The sequence below is a fragment of the Anas acuta genome, chromosome 14 (assembly GCF_963932015.1).
Source record: "Anas acuta chromosome 14, bAnaAcu1.1, whole genome shotgun sequence".
Lineage (NCBI taxonomy): Eukaryota > Metazoa > Chordata > Aves > Anseriformes > Anatidae > Anas > Anas acuta.
The window spans coordinates 5,223,169-5,242,301 of NC_088992.1; the positions used below are offsets into that span (position 1 = coordinate 5,223,169).

General features: G+C 47.8%; 1 long non-coding RNA gene across 1 annotated transcript; it reads right to left on the reverse strand.

Moving 5' to 3' along the window:
- Nucleotides 1-8,117: 8,117 nt before the first annotated feature.
- LOC137864558 (uncharacterized) lies at nt 8,118-18,576 on the reverse strand. The gene is made up of 2 exons (XR_011101542.1): nt 12,668-18,576; nt 8,118-11,015 (listed from the first exon to the last, which is right to left on the reverse strand). It is a non-coding gene; the product is annotated as an uncharacterized lncRNA (long non-coding RNA).
- Nucleotides 18,577-19,133: the final 557 nt, after the last annotated feature.

Genomic DNA, 19,133 nt, shown 5'->3' on the forward strand with positions numbered 1-19,133 from the left:
GATGCTCCTTTGTTTGGAAATAAATTACCTTGTTCAGTGTTCCCCGAATACCCCATGCCTCAGAGTGCTCACCTCTTTGTATTTTTAAAATTTACTCTCTAGAGGCAGCTCTAAGTCCCTGACAGAGTTACCAGCCCATTAGAGACTTCAGCGACGATTTCTATTTGGTTCCAAGTGAGATTTTAGTTCTCGCCAGCACATTTGCTGTGTTGCCACTAGATGGTGCGTGCATCACAGGCTTCGTGTGCACGGGGAGGTGCAGGCGCTGTGCTTGGAGCGGCATCCAGAAAGCCGAGCTTGTGCAATTAGTCTTAGGATATTTGCAGAAATTCAGGCCTAGGATCTAACCTTGCCCAGTGGCAGCACTTGATTTGGTAATGTGCATGTTAGTTTAATATTGGCTTTATAAATTCAGCTGCCATGATGGGAATGAAAAAGACCTGCTCTGCAGCTAGTTTAATATAACCCTAAATCACTCTGGCCAGGCTCCTGGTTACCGTTTCCTTATCTACTGGCCCTTCAGGCAGAGCACAAGGTTATTTTAGGGTGCGAACTTCCCCAAATGGTACTGGTGACTCCATGGCATTTCTTTTCTACTGACGTGGGTAGAGAAAAAATATTTAAAACATTTGGAACTGAGCTGGGAGAGGGAAGGCAAAAATTCTGAGGAAAAGGTAAGGGGAGAGGGTGAGAATATGCAAGGTACGGAGGGTGACCTTCAGGGGAAAAAAAGCCTTACGTCGTTAAAGTGTGAGTGTTCTGGTTAATTCCTTGCTTTTCATCTTACCCTCCTAACCCAGAGGCACTAATTGTTCACTCTCTAAATGTTCGCTTACGCTGTTTGCATGGAAAGCAGTAAAGTTAATTAAGCTATGGGGACCTTTGCTGCATTTGAATATTTTCCTTTTTTCCAAAATAAGCCCAGTATTCTTACATATTTTAAGTTTTTAAAAGATAGGAAGGTATGCTCTGGTTAAATTTTCCCAGTGTGTCAGTGGACAGCATTAATTCACAACAAACACGGAGTGGTTTTACAATAATAAACATACATTGCATGAAATAAAAACAACTGTTGGGTTTTAATGACCACAAAGATGTCAGCTTCAGCTAATTGTTCATCACACACTTTTTTTTGTTTGTTTTTCTAGTTTCAGACAAAGAACATTCAAGGTACAGACTGCTCCCCTTGGGGCACAGTAGTGGATTAATGGCACTTTCTCCACAGTGGCTAATGGTATTGATAGCTCTTCAGAGGCTGCACTTATTGATTTTATTTTTCTTCTTCCTTTAAAAAAAAATAGCAGACCAATTATTAGTCTGCTTTTTGGCCAAGGAGTCTATGGCCTGTTGTATCTAAAGACCTGAACCAATCCACCCTGGCAGCAAAAAATAAGATGCAGATTAGCTGGGGAATAGCCTGGAGATGCACAAGGATTTCTTTTAATGATCTCTTCCCCTCCCACCTCTCACAGACACTGCGGTGTGAGTGAGGAACTGCATTAAAAGTTCCCTCAGTCCTGTCAGATTCCCCAGGCAGAGAAGACAGCCCTGCTGAACGGGGGTCCCAGCCCAACCCTGACCGTGCCACAAGCCAGCTGGCTCGCCCCAGAATTATGCTACCAGTGCAGTGTGGGCATGAGACACGAGGTGGGTCTGTGCTGGAATTTCTGACCTTAGACCTCTGACTTTAAGCCAGTGAAATAGAGGACATAACTTACAAGAAAAAAAATATACATATTCTAAGAACTGACCTGGGTCGTAGGGTATGCATGGTGAAGGGAAGGACCCTGCTTAACATCCTATCTCAGTGTGGTAGCCCATGATGGGGCTGTTGCTTCAAACACCTCAGACACTGGACGAGGCTAGACCTTTCTTGTTTATTTTTCTCTGTGATTTTCCAGGCTCTGGTGACGTGAACCAGACTCCAGCTGGTACAAGAGAGCATTGCCTTTCAGTGCGGTTGTGGTGTTTGGGTTCTGTGAACCAAGACCCTGTTAGCCAGACGTCTGCTCTCACCCAGGTCACCGGGAGCATGGGATGCCATTCAGGGAACATCTGCCAGAATCTCAGAAATCTGAATTGCAGGTTACTATGTAAAGGAAGAAAATGGAGATATTCTGGCAATGAATGGAGTTTTTTATGAAGGTTTCATTTTTAGTGGAGACAGCCACCATCATTCTAATATGTCTTAACCTTGCCTCGGCGTGGTCCTGAGTTTTCCAGTAGATAATAGCAGCTACGTTCAGCAAAAAGTCTCAGTGCTCTGCCCAGTGAAAGAGCAAGCCAGACATGCTTAGCTTTCAAGCTGAGGTTTGTTCTTCAGTTTCTCAGCTCATTAATTTATGTATTTTCATGCTGTTTGCAGTGTGTGTGTGCAGGCCATACTCTCTTCCCTTCCCTAACCCGAGAGGCAGGGGGAGGGTGTGTGTCGGGATTGTGGCACCAAATCCAGGAATTCAGAGTCCACGAATTGTTGCTTTGGGTGTTTACATTTCTAGTTGGATCCAGTCCTGAGTCTTCGGTATGTCTGTACAATTTAATTAAGCTTTCACATTTGACAATGTCAAACTGTGGTCTCATCCAGTTACATAATCTTCAGGAGACAGCCAACTGTGCCGTTACATTTGTCTTTGTGTTGCTTGTGTATTACAGAACCACACAAACGAATAAAGAGAAGGAACCCACCCAGGGCTGCAGCACGTGCTCTCCTTTCTCCAGCGCAATTCTCTGCTGTCTGAGCAATTACAGAGAGTGCCTGTAATCTGGTTCTATCTAAATGTTATTTCTTATAGGTCTGGCTCATTTTAAAAATCCTCCTTTTTCCCACAAGAGTTATTCTCATTCTACAGAGCACAAAACTCACTCAAAAAGGCAGTAAGTTGCTGAAGGTCATACGTGTCAGGGCTGCAGAGCAGGTTGTGCCCATGCTCCCCAGCTCTGTCACTTTCTGCTCCGTTTTGCAGGTGAGTATCAGAAACTCCCATCCCATGAACCAAAGCATCTGGAGAGAGCTTAAGCAGGGTGCAATTGCTCTGCATTCGTGTAGACCAAACGGTGTGAGCAGAGCACAGAAAAGTGGCCGTGTCCTACCCTGAGGACGGCTCCACTGCGCGTTAAGCAGCGTCCTCGCTCCGTCACGTGGCGTTTGTTCTCCTCTGTCCCCCATGGGAGGAGCGCTTTATTTTCATAACGGTTTTAAAAATATTTCAGTGCTGGAAAAGCCGAACAGTCTGTACGACTTACTGAAACAGTGGCTCCTTAAGTATGTCTGCACTGCCCTGATCCATAAAGACAGATAGGTCTGCATTTTTGTTGAAATGTGAGGGAGATTAAATAAGTCACTTGGAGCTGCCGGGGAGCAGGGTGTGAGGGCTTTTGCAGCAGAAGCAGTGAGATCTTGCAGGCCCACTGTTTTATTATGACATGGCAAGAAACACTTCTCTAGGAAAAAAACCTACACGTGACAAACTGCTGTGTAACTATAGCCCTTAATGCTGTTAATGAGAAAGAAAAGAATTCTAATAAATCCTAATTAGGGCATTCTCTCTGGTAGCTTAGTCTGTGTAGCCCCACTGTGTCTCAGAGGATGACAAAGTTGTGGCAGGTCATGTTCAGGCTGCTCTTCCTGAAATACTGGGCAGGTGGAAAAAGAAATACACAACGAAATTTTGCAAAATGAGAACTTAATTTTGAAATGAAATGCTGGAAGGCACTCACAACAATTTCATGCGACAGACCTTGGTAGGGAGGCTTTGTTCCTCTAATTGTGGCAGGAGTTGTTTTCATCCTTATTTTCAGATGACAAAATCTTAACACAATGGGCATCCCTAAATGTTAACATACTTAAATGTGTTTTCCTTTCTACCCCATACCATTGACATTGGGCTGTAGGAAGACAATTTTTGTCTTTGGGCACAAAATCCAAAGATTTCTATTTCTAGTCCAAGATTATCAGGTAACTTTTCTGTTGCTAGCATTAGGCTTAGAGAGGCATTTCTCTCAGAATCTATTTTTTGAAGACAGTGAAATTTAATAAATTGATGAACTTTGGCCACACTGTTCCACAGCTGCTGTCACACACTGCACCATGCCTGCTGGCAAATTGGGCCAGGAGCACTTTTTATCCATCAGAAAGATGTGCAAAGACTATGGATCTTTAACTGGATATTTAAAATGAAAAAGAAAAAAATGGAAATGATTATAATACAGAATTTCACCTGTAATGTGTGTTCTTTGTTCAAATTTCAGCAGTTCAAAGCTTTTAAAAGAAAAGAATGAAAAATCACACGCAGCTATTTTAGTCTCCAGCACATTTTTATACTGCAGGCTTACTTTAACATTGGCCTCTGGAAGGAGAAGGCTCCTAATGCAGCACAGGAGGGTTTGGTGAACCTGTGAGCAGGCAGCAGGAACAAAAGCCATGCCCATTTCACTCCCACAGCACACATCCCTGCAGTGCTGCTAGAGTTGGCTTCAGGGTTCAGATATTGCCCTGCCTGGTGCTCTGGTTCATGATGTCACATTGTTAAATTATCAACTTAGTTAATTATGCTTACAAAAGTGTTGTAATTTTATCACAGTTCATTTGAAGCGGAAGCCAAGAGTGACTCACATGATTTCTGTCCTGAATGGAAGCATTCCCTAAATCTTTCAGCCCTCTCTTGTCACAACCCGGGTTGGTGTACAAACAACAACTGTGTTCTGCTGATGAAAAGCACAGAGGAAAATTAGATGGTATTTATGAAACACCATGTTGTTACCTCAGCACTCAAACGTGACATTTTGAAATGTGGTTGGCAGTGGGGTCTGCTCCCCTGGAGACTGATGGGGTCCATGTAGAGTGGTGTGGTTTATATAAAAGGAGAACAGGAAGGTTTGCAAGCAGGGCATGAAGGGTCAATGGTAAAATGGAAGTTTCACCTGGAGCAAGAAAACAGGCTTTATCCAGGAAAGGAAACTAAATTCTGCATCACTGGCTCATTTCTCCAGTTACACAGTAATCATTGGTTACATAATGAGAATGTACTCAGTGTCCTCATGGCCTCAAGGAAAATATTTTGCATGCAGTACTTTATGGACTGGCACGAGACTGTTCTGAGAACAGCAAACATCTTCCCAGAGCTGGAGCCCAGACCTGAGAATAAAGCTTGCCCAAACCACAGCAGAGCTGCTGCAGGTGGCGGTCCTAACCCAGCACCTTGCTGCTCACCTTCGGGTTGGATCATGCCTGGGTCCTCTCCTGGATGGAAATCCCTGCGTAGTCTGAGTGGTTGCAGCTATTGAATAGCTATGGCCATGCTCACACAACTTAGGAGATGAGGTGAGCTTTGGTGGTGGAAACCTCTCCGCTGCATTTACACCTGCATGGGGAAAGGAGGGGAAGCCTCTGGGCTTGAGGAGAGCCTAAGGCACCCTGGTTGAAAATGCTGCAGCAGCTGTTGCAGTCTGTTTTTCCATGGGTTGTTTTTGTTTAGAAATAGTCTTTTATATGAATTTGTAAGTATAATTCTTCAACCCAAGCATGAGGTGATGGGGAATACAAACAGCAGCTTGAGTAAAGCTGCTGTCTCTTGTGTAGTTACTCTCCTGTGAGCAGAAGTTGTAGCCCAGCACCTCTCATATAAACCTGAGGTACTCTCCCCCGTGCTTGTGACCAAGGGAAATAAAGGATTCAGCTGAATTCAGATGACTTGTATGTGTCATATTCCACCACCAAACATGATGTGGCAGTCTCCCAGCTGGCTGGTACTGCTTTCACTTTGCGTGACCACCGAGCTTTGGCCAGCACAGGCTGGCTCATCCTAGGGGGAAAAGCCAGTGCACATGGTGGGAGGTACAGGCAGGTAGAGTGATGAGGGTAACACAGCTCTTGCTAAGCTCACAGCAAGCTGATGGGCTTTCAGCTTGATTTGTTTAAAAACAAAGACAAGAAATGGTTGACAAAGTGCTAATGCACACAAGTAAATAAACTAATAATTCTGTTTCCCTCATCAGCTGCTGTTTTACATACAGCAGAAAATTGTTCCCATAATGAGTCCATTCCAAAGCACTTACGGGCTCCCTTTGATTTTAGATGAGATTTGGTCAAAAGTTATGTAGCAACTAGATGATATTCTGAAAATGCCCAGCTTTTTGCAACAGTCCTCGGAAGTGCTGCCTCCAGGAGCATTAATTCCAGGAAGGCTATGATTGCCAGGGACATTATATGTGTATTTACACAATGTGCATTTTGCATCAGCTTTATCTTGTGCCAGAAAAGTTATACTGCAGAATCCAGGATCATGGGAAAAGGCCACGAGACCGAGATGTGGTGTTTCACGGTTCATCACTGCTGTCAACTGTGGCCCACATAAGCGGTGCCAGCCACATAAATAAATGTGGGCTCTGGTGGTCGAGGCAAAGAGCTGTGCCTGGATGATACTCAAATGCAAGACTGCAAGCTTGTGCTTTCTGAGCTGGTACTGCAAAATTATCTGAGGTGGAAGCAGGACTCTGCCTAGATATCGCAAGGCTGTCACTGACAGTGCTGCTGCCTCTGCAGTGACTGACACAGCACTGCACCCCACGCTGCCTCCAGCTGCCAGCCCTGCTCCCCCTCTCTGTGCATGCATTTGGCAATCATTTTGGATCTCTTTTCTGCCTGTGGTTGCTGCTGCAAATGCAAAACCCTTGACCATCAATCATGTTGCTGATGGAACATACGAGGCTTTTCATTCAAAGCTAAGGGATCCCTGCTCAGTCACTAAATGCAGTTTAACTTAATTGTATGCCATTTATTATTACTCTCCATTTGGGGAGGCTCAATGTTAATTAAATATGCCCTCAATTAAGCCCAATTGCAGGCACTTTAGGGTAAGGGGAAGTACTGATGTACTACTAGCCACACAGCCTCCAACCTAGGCAGGCCTCATATCCTGCCTCAGGCTTGGGTCTGAGTCCCTCGAATTAGGCCCTGTATTTTCTCTTGGAGCTTTAAGTTAGGGATTTTTTCTTAAAGACAGCTGCTTTTACCCTAACTTCAGTACTGATATTTAAAGAACTTTTCAGAAACTACTTTTGCTGACCTAACCCACGTGCTTCCTGCATGGACCTGTCTGTTGTGTTCAAATCTTCTCCATCTCCCTTCTTGCCATTGTGTTCACCCTTTGGGGCAGGCCCGTTCCTGACCCTTCCCTGCTTCTAAACACATTGCATGTTGGCCTGTCGCTTGCCTGTGAACTGGTTGTGAATGCTGAGACTGAAAGCTGCTGCTTTGGCTCCTCTCTCAACATGGCTTAAAGAACGTGGATTTGGGGTGATTTTTCTTTCTAATTTCTTTGCCAACCCAACAACTTCAAAACCCAGCCCCTTTGAGGAGAAACAATTTTCACTAGAGCAAAAGGATGATCCAGAAAAAGCCAATGCACTCTGAAGCTTCATCCCCGCAAGCCTTGCAGCTCACCATGCCCGGGGCAGCCCACAGCTCAGCGAGCCGGCAGCCACAGCCACACTCATACTGGGAGCTTGGACTGAGAGACCATGGCTCTGTGAGGGGCTGGATGCTTCTCCTGCGTGTCCTGTGCTGCAGCTGCATCCCTGTGCTCTGTATATTAACTTATATATGGAGCCAGCAGCGGTGGGAGCAGCCGGGTTGTGTGCTCATGGCTGGGCTGACACTGGGACGCACCACATCAGCGCTCCGGTCCCTGCTCCAGAAAATGTAGGTGAGTTTTAGATTTCTGGGGGGCTCTGTTGGGAAAGGTGATGGGTTTGAGGATTTGGGGCTTTTGCAGGAATACGTGGCAGCTGAGGAGGAATCATGGAGCTGGGCAAGAGCTCCTGAAGGGGCTGCCTGTGGTGATCTGCTGCGGCGGTGCCGTGAGGGCCGATATCACAGCCATGGCCTTGTCCTGGGGGAGCCCTGCTGATGCACAGCATGGCAGGTTTTGTACAAATCAAACACCTGGGCCTGACTCTGACCATGCAGAAAGGCTTTTTAAGGCATTGCTTGTGTATTGAAAGGGCCTAGGGGCTGGCCATGCCGTGAACCATGCATGGAGCCACAAGGCCGCACCTCACAGAGAGGCCCTGTGGGGAGAATGATCACACAGTGGGTCTGCAAGAATGGAGACAGCAGCTCGACGTAACGGTTTTATTTGTTTTTCTCAGTAAAATGTAGTGATACATGCAGTTGGCACAAGACTTGCTAGGCATTAGTGTCAGAAACATTCACGTGGAGAGAAACTGAAATATCCACAGGGCAATGAGGACAAACATCACCTCTTCCCGACCTGGGCCTGAGAGGAGGAGGAGGCAGAGCGGGCGAGTAAAGCTGGGGCTGGTGCTACGCCTCGGTCAGCTCGAGCTCTCCGTCAGCCTGCATAAATGCTGGAGCCGCCTTCGCTTTTGTTCTTGCTGTGTGGTTAGTTCAAAAACTTAGATGAGAAGCAGTTCAGCTCCGTAGTGCTAATGAGTTTCAACAGGAATGAAAATATTTGAGGTAAGAGATGTGAGAATGAGAAGTTCAAATATGCTCACCTTTTGATCTTCGAGCATATTTACGCTCGCATTGGTACTGAGCAGAAGTTGCCGTCTGATTTAATCTACTGCAGGGTGTTTTAGAAATCGCTTGTGAGCACTTTTATAATTGCAGCTTTGTGGTGGTATTTCCCATCCTAGCTGCAGTTGAACAAACAGCCTGGTCCCTGTGCTCTCCTCTGTGCCAAGATTTATTCGTGGTAGTAGCAGTAATAATTACCCTAGCATTGCTCTGCAGTTTTTTCATCTACGTCTCTCACCCGGCTACACAGGGTGCTGCCCGGAATATGTGGGTGCTCTGGCTGCAGGTGATAAGTGTGGTGATAAGTGCGGTGACAAGTGGCATTTTTTGTATATGAAAGTCTCAATGTGGTAGTGAGGGGATGACTCGGCCGTGTGCTCACCATGCTGGCACCCCACAGCAACACGGCAGTGCTGCTTTTTCTCCTGGCATCCCATGTAGCAGTGGTATCATCAGCAAACGGATTGTCCTGTGCACTTTAGCTGGTTCTTCATGTTTCACTCTCACAGCACCAGGCAAGGAAAAGTCAGCATGGTTAGCGTGGCCAGGCAGGGGAAACTACAGAAGCACACACATGTAAGGAAACCCAGAAATGACTCATGCGTGCAGATTTCTCTCTCAGCACTCAGCTCTGTACATGCCCCGGCTCTGTGCAGACACAGCAGTGCTGTGGCCACCACGATGCAGAGCGCTGGGACCTCAATTCCCTCCAGGTCCAGGACAGCAGCAGCATTAGACAAGAGCTGTCCAGATAACGCTCACCCAGGGATCATAGCTTGTCCCCACCGAGGGCAGATCACGGAGTGAAGGTAGTATATTTTTACAAGGCTAACAAAGAGGAAAATCCCCACCCTAAGCTGTTTCAGGATTTTCCATGTTGCTCTCTAACAGATCCTTATCAAAGACTTCCTATAACGTCCTATAACTTTTAAAAGTATTTATTTATGTGAATGCACTAACAGATGACCTATCCAGTGGTGTTCTGGTGTCGATGCTGTGATCTATGATGGGTCTCTTGGTAAATGTTTATGTCAGTGAGGGCATATTTAGTACTGTCCAAGCGTTGTTCCCAAAGTTCCTTTTGGAATAACTGTACCCTAGAGTGAGAAACATCTGGCTGCTTGGCATTTGCTGTAAAACACCGCTAGTTTGATGTCCCCGCAGATCACTTCTCCAAAACAGATGGGTTTTTGTATTGTCTTCAGCTTTTCTCCTTGCTCAGGGCCATTCTAGGCAATAGGTGTGGGACAATACTTTGTGAACTGTTGCCTTTTCAGAATGAGAATTAATTGCTGTTTCCTCAGCAGACAAGACTCTGAATTGTCCATTTGCCCACCAATGAGGGATATGATGGATCACAAAAGGCTGCCTGACTTGCATGCACATTCAAGCCACGTAATTTCCATGTAAGGACTCCAGGGAGAGCTTCTAGAGCACGGGGTGGTTATTTCTTGCAAACAACATTATTCGGAACAGATACTTTTTCACACTTCAGCAATGGCTGGAAGCAAACAAGCCTTTATCTTTGCTTCTTTCCAGATGCATCTGTGCTCTGAAATCCAGTTATGGATCACGGCTTTTTTAGCTGCCTGGAAGCACTCGGAGTATCTCTGTTTACTGGGAACATCACCCATTGCATTTTTGTCACTGGAAGAAATTTCTCTCTCTTCTTTTTCATCGGCACCTGCTGTATTGAACGAACTACTCTGCTTCCTTACAGAGCACCGCAAAACTCGGTTTCCTAGCAGCTTCCCTCCGGCTGAGCATGGCAATAGCTTTTCACCGTTAATGAACATGGTACCACCTTCTTTCTGACTGTGATTACTGCTTAAAACTGCTCCCTCATCCCTTCTGAGATATCTCATCTCTGAACAGAGTGTTTCTTTCTGCACTGGCCTTGGAGAAGGAAGCCTTGGAAAACTGAACACCCGTGGGAAACTTGGGTTCATTTCAGCTTTTCCTTTCATGGCTGGGGTTTGAAGGTCACCATGTGGGGTGTCCGTGCAGCTGGAAGAGTTGCACTGTGAGGAGCTTTTACTCCAAGAACCCTTGGAGGAGCAGAGCTTTCCTGCACCCGTGTAGATCTGTGCCAGGGGGTCCTCTCTGGACCAGAAATCGGTTTCTGCATCATCAGGAGCAGGCGTTACTTTTCCCAGTGGCACCACATTTGAGATGAAATTGGTCAATTTACATGTTGATGTTTCTGGCAGGGATGGGGACCATGACGTGGCTTCAAGGCTCTGCAGAATCCTTCTGTTAGGAACTTTATGGCTGCTTACAGGAAGGCCCGGAAAGGTGGGTCTGGCAAGGTGGCAGATAGATTGAATGTAATCATCACTGGAGTATGAATCTGGGTTGGTTGAAGTGCTTCCAGTGTGTTTCGAGTTGCTGGTCAAGTCTTCCATTGCTTCCTCATGGGTTTCACATATGGTTGGGAGAGGTTTTGCAACACTGAGCCTTATCCGGGGTGCCATGGCTGCAAGGAACAGATGAGACACGATCAGCACGGGACAGCCAGCTGCAGTAAAGAAATCCCGGGGCTGTTTCTGTGAAATTTGTGCTACTGGATCCACCCAATATTTTCTTCTGGCCAAGAGTGGTGTTTACAGACACTTCATTCTAAAAATCTGGTGGCAGGATTTCTATACCTATGGCTTCCAGGGGAACTCAAATACACAAAAGAAGCCAAATGGTTAAGTGCAGTAGAAGATAAAAGGTTCATTAAAGAGGCTCATGGAGGTCAGTAACTGTTCCCTTCTCATGCATGCAGTTAGCAGCCAAAGCAACGCAGTGCTTGTGCACCACCCAGGCTGTACCAGCAAGGGACAAACTCCTCTCCCTCTCCCTCGTTGCCTGCTCGCTGTAGCAGGGCTCGGATTCCGCATTGGGTCTGGCCTGGCAAGAGCTGATCTCAAAAGGCGAGGAGCTGACCTCCTGCCATGGGGAGCATCACGTAAAGGACACGACATTAAAGCTGATCTCTGCTGTAAGACTACAGTGAGGTGGAGGTGATGATGTACAAACATTCACCTTCATCTCTACGAGGTTTATAAATTTAGGTATGGATTGGTAGAGCCTTACTTGAATGCTTATATAGATTCAAGGTCTTTATGTGCAAATAGTTATCCTCATCTCTTTTTAGGCTGGATTTCCATCAGACTGCTCCCACTGGTCAGGTACACCCATTTTAACAAATATTTCACGTTGCAGTGTTTGCTTACTATAGGGATTATTTTTTTATATCAAAATACTCTTTCATGTGCTTTGTTTATCTCACATTCTGGCAGAAATGACAACATTGCCTGGATCCTTTTTTCTTTTTTCTTTTTTTTTTCCCCTATTCCCCCCCATCCCCGGTGGAATTTGTATATGAACAACCTGTCAACACAATCCAGCTTTGCTGTGTGATTAAGCACAAAAGTGCTCTGCTCGCTATTTTAGTGCCTTGCTTGTCATTGCTGGAAATAAGCCTGGCTTTGCTGAGCCTCCGCGAGGCTGCGGCTCCCGTAGGGCACGCAAGCGAGCGGCGCACGCAGCGCCCCGTGCCCACCCCTGCCCATCCTGCTGCTGGTGCTACTGTAATGTCAGCCAAGGTGGGCTTTGCTGAATTTAGGGGCTTGCTTTAAACCTCACGGCCTTTATATTTCCCTTTCTTTATTCTTTACCTGCTCCTTTCTTAGCTCTGTAAGCTCCAAGGGAAAGGTTTCTCCCCTCCCTCCTAGCCCGGCACCGAGCAGCCGCAGCACCAGGCCTGCAGCCCAGGGCAGCGGGGGGCTCTGGGGACTGGCAGGGTCTCACCGGGGGCTCAGCACCACACAAATCATTAACTGAGCCCTGCCAACGCCTCCTTCCTCCTGAAGGAAACTGTTACCTACTTACATTGCTCTTCTGATGGGATGGACGGGTTCCAGCCCGGCCGCATCCCCGCTGCTGCCACCATGGCCACGCCACGAGGAGGTCACCTTGTCACCTGCAGCCACCCACCATCCTGCTGGCCCCAGCAGCCCTGGCACCCCCAGCCCTCCCCTCCCTGCTGCTCCCCAGCGTTTCAGTGCCCGTGACCACCCAGGGTCCCCTCCAGCCATGCCGAGGACGAAGCTCCGTGCGCCAGCAGCGCCTTGCCCTTACCTGAGCCGCAGCCTCTGTGGGTGTTCAGCACCTTCCAGCTCCCCGGGCCCCGGCTCCGTCCCCTGCTCTTTCTCGCCCTGTTTTCCGTGCAGGATACGTGCTGTCTACAACTAAACCGTGCTCGCTGCGCCCAGTCAGCTGACTCGGCTGCCTGTTTTGTTGTTGGTGCTAAATATAGACTGACGGAGCCCTTCCCCGCTGGAGCCCCGGTGTGAGAAACGCAGCCGAGCTGCAAACCAGCCCCGGCAGGGCAGGATGAGCCCAGCCAGGGTCACAGCCCCGCTGCTGCAGGGCTGCTCTGCGGTGCCAGCCTGGGTGGTCGGCCGGGGGAGGCTCCGTGCACCGAGCTGGGTGTGCGAGCAGCGGTGCGGTGGTTGGGATGCATTTCGCTGCTGCGTGCAGGGTGCGGCCCTTAGGATGTCTGATTTCTCTCCTGGGTGGCTTCGTGCCTCTCAGCTCGGGTCTGGGGGTGGCTTTCACCAGTGCTGCTGCTGCTCCCCTCCATCCCCGTGCTTTCCCCAGCCCCCTCGCCCTGCAGCAGCCACCAGCCCTGTGCTGAGGGAGACCACACAAACGCAGTGCAGAAAATCGCTTTGCAAGGAGGGCAGGCAAAGTCTGACCTCCAGGGCCAGCGGTCTCCAGGCAGCAAGGGGTTTCCTTTGTTTTCAGGCTTATTAGCACACTGTGAATTGATTGCGGTTCTCTATGTAACCCCAGCATCCTGCTTGTAGCCTCTCCTCCACAGTGGGTGGGGAGGTGAACTGCAGTTTTGCAGCAGAATCTTCCTCCTGCTGTTATTGCCAAATGCTGCCCTCGGTTCCTGCTGTCAAGGACCACGCTGCACGATGTCCTCCCCACACCACTGAGCTGCTGGGAGGGGTGGAGAGAAAAGCAGACATCCTAGACTGAAAATCCCAGCTTTAGTTTTAGTTTTTAGTGCAAATATTCTCAGTGTTACTGTCACTCAGGCTGGATCAGCTTTGGCAGCTGATTTGATTGCTGAAGTTTACACTCATCATCCAGGTGCTTTCTTTCACTCTGGTGGAGAGAAATAAGCAGCTCAAAGGACTCACATCCATTCAGGTGTGGCTCAAACTGGAGATTACCTGCTCTCTGGAGCTATTCACTGCCCAGTGTTTAACTATAAAAGGTGTGCAAGCTGAAGTTTTGTTGGGATTCCTGATTCCTGATGCCTGATTCCATCTAACAGCTGAAGTTAGATGGAATGATCCTCAGCCTTCATGCACTAAATATGCTAACAGCAATGATCAGCAGGGGTTATGCTTTAGCAACAACTCGCAGCTTAGAGTTCTCTTTTTCCTTAGATTTCTCCAAGGAGCTGCCCGAGAGCCTTGGAAGAGATCAGGATCCTCAAACAATGGGGTTAGGTAAGGCATCTTTCCTTATGAAACCAGGCTAAAAATACAGTTTTGGAATAAAAATCCCTTTCATCTATTGTAAAGAGATTCTTCAGCTGACTGATGTTACTGTGGGAAAATCACATTTATACAAATCCCTGCTGTTGGAATAACTCAAATAACCCCCATGTAAATAATTTCTTCTCCATCATCTTTTGTATTTTCTTGGTGATATCAAAAATGCCAGATACAGATTAAAGAGTAGCTACTACCATCCATGCATAATTTATAGCAATGTTTTACTTCTGTTACCTCAACCACAATCGTTCTGTTTTCTCTTTCTTCAAGTGGTTGCTCAAATTTTTAATTAAAAAAAAAAGAAAAAGAAAAAGAAAAAAGGATGCACCTTTGAATATTTGTTTGTCTCCTCCCCAAACTGTTGTAGGTTTCTTCTCAACATTTCTGGGGTGTCTCTGGTTAAACCATCCCCATCTCCTGCAGCCTCCCCTGAGTGAGCGCAGTGAATCAGCATTCCTGAGTGCACGAAAACCGTAACCAAATGGGATTAATGGCAAAAGAAAACAAAGAAAACAGCAACTTCAGCGGTGCCCAAGCTGCCAGGGAAAACAGGAGCTGTGAGTTCTGCAAGGGTTGGTTGAGTGTCTGAGATCTAAATGCCGGGGTGTTACTTCTTGTTTGGTGCTCTGCTTGTGAGCTCTTTTCAAACACTTCCAGTTTGGGAGAAACCTGTCTTAAAGCAGTTCAGCCATGGGAGCTGCACAGGTGGAACAGGTAAGTCTCCTTCAGGTGTTTTTGAAGCTTGTTGGTGTTTGGATAAACAAAACAGTTCATCTTTGGGAGCTCTGAATGGATAGAAAATATCAGTTCCCATCTTGGGTGTGCTCAGGAAGAGCATTTGCAATGCCAAAGTGCAGCTCTGCAGCCACCATGGCGCTGCCTGGCTAACCCAGCCTCCACCTGCAGGGCTCCAGCATTGCCAAAGCTCCTTCAGAAATAACTTTTGCTTTGGATGATGGCAAGGAATGTTTATTTGGGTAGGAAAAAATTAACCCTATGTTTTCCAAGGCTATGAATCCATATAGAAGAGGTAAAAGAGTAGAAGCCTCTCTGGCCTGGTGTGGCAAACTGGTGTCCGTGTGTGGCCGGGAGGCTCGTGGTGCCACTGGGCACCCCTCGGCCCCTGCTCTTCACTGAAACCTTGTCAGATTATCAGCAAAGGAACAATCCTGAGCACTTGAACGCTGTGGCGCACAGAACTGCTGCTTTCTTGCATCTTTGTCATTGAAATTTCAAGAAAGGAAAGGAGTTTGACCTGATTTGTGCCAGATTGCAGACGATTTCTGTTCTCTAATTATATCCCACAGCCCGTTGACCTCCCATGCAGTGCAGCAAGCTATGGTATGCAGCAAAGTCGTTCCCGTGAAACATTAATGGGCTGCTTTCGTATTAACTCGCCGGAGCCAGGTTAGAAATGTCGCACCCACGGTTGTTGCCTTGACGGCAGCTCACACAGTAACCAGGGGCAGCTGTTTGTGCAAACACTGTAATTGATGCACACAGGTTTCCTGGAAATTATTTCTTTCTCTTCTGCAAGCAAGGAACTGGTTGCAGCACAGACTTGGTATCGCAGCCCCTCGCCATTTAGCACGAGACTTGTTTGCAGGGACTGAGCTCTCCACCCACCTGGAAACACGGGCTTGGTCCTTTCGGGAGGCTTAGAAAAGTCTCAGAGCAATGTAGGTGTTCCCCTGGGATTTCAGTTCAACTCGGAAAATGACCCCAGGGAGCCTTTGCAGCACATTTCGAGGAGGTGCCAGTTTCAGGGGTTTGCCAGCCCAACTCTCCTCAGGCACCAGCTGCCCATGGTGCTGGAGCTTGGTGCCGGTGAGGACACCTGGATACAGTGACTGACTTTAACTATTTGACATCTCCAAATGTGCAAAACCATGGGGGCTGCTCACTGGTCACTTCCTCTGGAAATCCAGCTCAGGGTATTCAGTTGATAAACTACAAATAATTTTTATTTATGGTATTACAGTTCTGCGGAAGGTCACATTGTGTCTTTGTGGGAGGATAATTTGCCATACCTCATTTCAGATTTTAGAAACGCACGCCCAGCCTCCAGCTGAACCCAGCAGGGTGGCCAGGGATGACGGCGGGGCCGAGACTGCCCGCAGGTCATGGTACCTGCCCGGGGGGCTCTGCGCAGGAGCAGAGATTCCTCGCCCCTGTTTTTCACCCCTGTTGTTACAGACTGGGGCAGGATTTTTCCGTTTCACCACTCACCCTGTCCTGTCTTTACATGGCTGAAAGAAGCCAGCCCCGAGTTAGTGGCTGACCTAACTCCCCGGCAGCGCTGTGAGAGCTGGACCAAGCAAAGCAGCGAGCCGTGCAAATCGTGTCACCTCTTGCAGCAAACGAGTTGGTTCCTGCTGGCCAGGCTTTTAAAGAATTGAACTTTACCTGCCTAGCTCCTTTCTAAAGCCCATTTGGCTTTGCTGGTGGGGATAAAGGGTCTGAACTTGCCAAGCTACTGACCCACCTCTCCTCTTTCTGAAAAGGAACCCAAATGGACGAAGGTCAGCGTAGATACATGCTGTGACGGGGTGAGCCCTTGGCTCCAAGCAAGCAGGGTTTGGGTCCCTCTGCTCTGAAAACCTCCCTGGTTTGCTGCTCGCTGAAATGAGTTTTTAAGAGTGCGTGTGCATTGATGTGGTTCAGTGCCTCTGTCACTTCGGTCCCCTGCTCGGTTTGAAAAGCTGCTCATGAAGAGAGATCGTGGCAGGGTGGTGGTGGGGAGCGAGGACATTCAGCCCCCAGAAGGGCTCTGCACTGTTCTTTGACCCCGAAGAGCAGAGCAAAACCTGAGCTGACCCTGGGCACGGTGTGACAGCAGTCAGATTGCCACGGCACTTTGAAGGAGCTCTTTTCTACCTGGTATAATTGAGAACAACCTGAATATCTGCTTTCCTGCTTTATTTATTTTTTTATTTTATTTTTATTTTTATTTTTTTTCTGAGAGCTCTCAGCAGAGCCAGCTGTGGGACTCCCCAGGTCCCTGCTCACTTCTGCACCACCAAGTGGCGCGTCCGTCCAAAACACAAATATTTACTCAGGCAGGCTCTGGTTTATCTGCACTGACTCCTTGCTCTGCCCACGGCCTGGTGTTAGTGGGACTGCAAGCAGATTTGGGGGGGTCTCTGCTGGGCAACACCACCCGTAGCCCACCCCTCCTGTCTTTGCTCCCCCTGCTGCAGAATCTCTGTCTGCTGGGCACGAGCCAGCGGGCCCCTTGCCTGTGAGGAAGACGAGCGTATGCACACACCATAAAGTCATTTATCACACGTGGTGGGTTTGCTTTTGTGTGGATTTGTGGAGCCAGACATGGCTTTGTGTTCAGGAACAAGCAACGCACCAGCATTTGGTATTTGTGCATGCTGTGGGAGTAGGATTCTGTATGGACTTTGCCTGTGTAAAAAGAGAATTTTCCCCTCAGCATCTCTCTCTTAGGGTAATGTTTCTTCTCCTTCCACTGCCAGCGAGCTTTCTGCTTTAATGCACACCCTGCTCTGAGCTGGGTGACTAAATCCCAGCTCGTGATTTATTCGCTGCTGTTTAACCCCTTGTGCTTCTGAATTCCTTGCAGTGCTAGGCTATGTTATCTGCAACAAGACCAGGACTGGGCCACTCGATTTTAGGGACGTGAGCACAATGCCTTCTCCTGGGGCAAACGCTCACATTGCTGCTCCCTGAGCTGCTTCTGAAAACATTTTGATAGCCCAGGATGGGTTCAGGCCTAGAGGCCCCAGCCAGGCCCTGGGTACCGTGCCTGGCTGCAGCAGCAAATGTGACAGAAAGGGGAGCAAAAGCAAACAATACTGCAAGATAAGGAGGCCTTTGGCATCTCCCCCATGCCCTGGGCTAGAGAAAGGTCAGAGCAGCCCCCAGGCTGCAGCTGGAAAACGCTGGTGGGTCTGCACCTGAGGGACAAAGGGGCTCAAAAGTTAACGCAGGCCAGGGGAGGAAGACCTGCCTTCCTGTGGCTGCCTTCTTCAGGCATTTCAGACATAAACACTGGGGGAGGGAGGGGTGCTGGGTGTGTCTGAAACCCACTGGGTGCTTTTTGTGTCTGGGGCATGGATTTAAGGCAGCATCTTGTACCAGAGCTTGTACCTCTCCTCCGCTGCCAGCCGGCTGCAGGCACGGCGAGCCCTGCTCCCTGCCCTCTGGGACCAGAGGCTGCTTTTCCCCTGGGTCCAGAGGTTGCTTTTCCTCTGGCAGCTGTGTTGGTGACTCAATAACCCCAGCTGCATAAAGACTTTGAGGGAAAACAAGAGCCAATTAAATATAGCCCTTGTCACAGCTGTAAATTAGATACTATGCGAATTGTCACATGAAATGAAACCCGTGTTTTGTCTGGTCCGTTTTACCATGGCATTTCAATAAATTAATGCCTTTTTTCTGAATTGAAAATGCTGAGGTGGCCCGCTACCTGATTAAAGAACATGTTGGACTTCAATGCACGGCATGGTGCTAACTGAATAATCAAGGCAAGCGGGGAACTTTCAAATCCTCAAGCAACAAAATTCAATTAGGTGGAAGAAATTCAATTATGCTTTAAAGGAAAGCTGGCTATGAGCTTGCAGGGTATGGCAGGAAAATGTAGGCAAAAGAATTTCCTGGAAAGGAACAATTATTTTATCAATAGGACTTGCAAAGCAAAATTTGGTCATCAGTGCCCAGTGGAAGCCCAAGTAGCTGAGCATTTAAGATGATGATACATGGACCAGGATGGATTTCAGCAGGATGTAAAACGTGAGAGCCTCAAGCAGGCTTAAGTAAGTTTGGTTAATTCCCATGCAGTGATCAGCTGAGGTTTCAGTCCAGTAAATTCATAATATTTGGTCCTGGATAATGGACATTGTAACAAGGAAATAGAACTTCAGCAGCAAGTATACCCCAATCCCAATCCCAATCCCAATCCCAATCCCAATTCATTAAAATAAAGTTTTAAAAATTGAATTGGTTTTGAGTTTAAAGATGCCAGCTCCTCCTTCCCCAGCATCTCTGCACAGTGTAACTTCAGT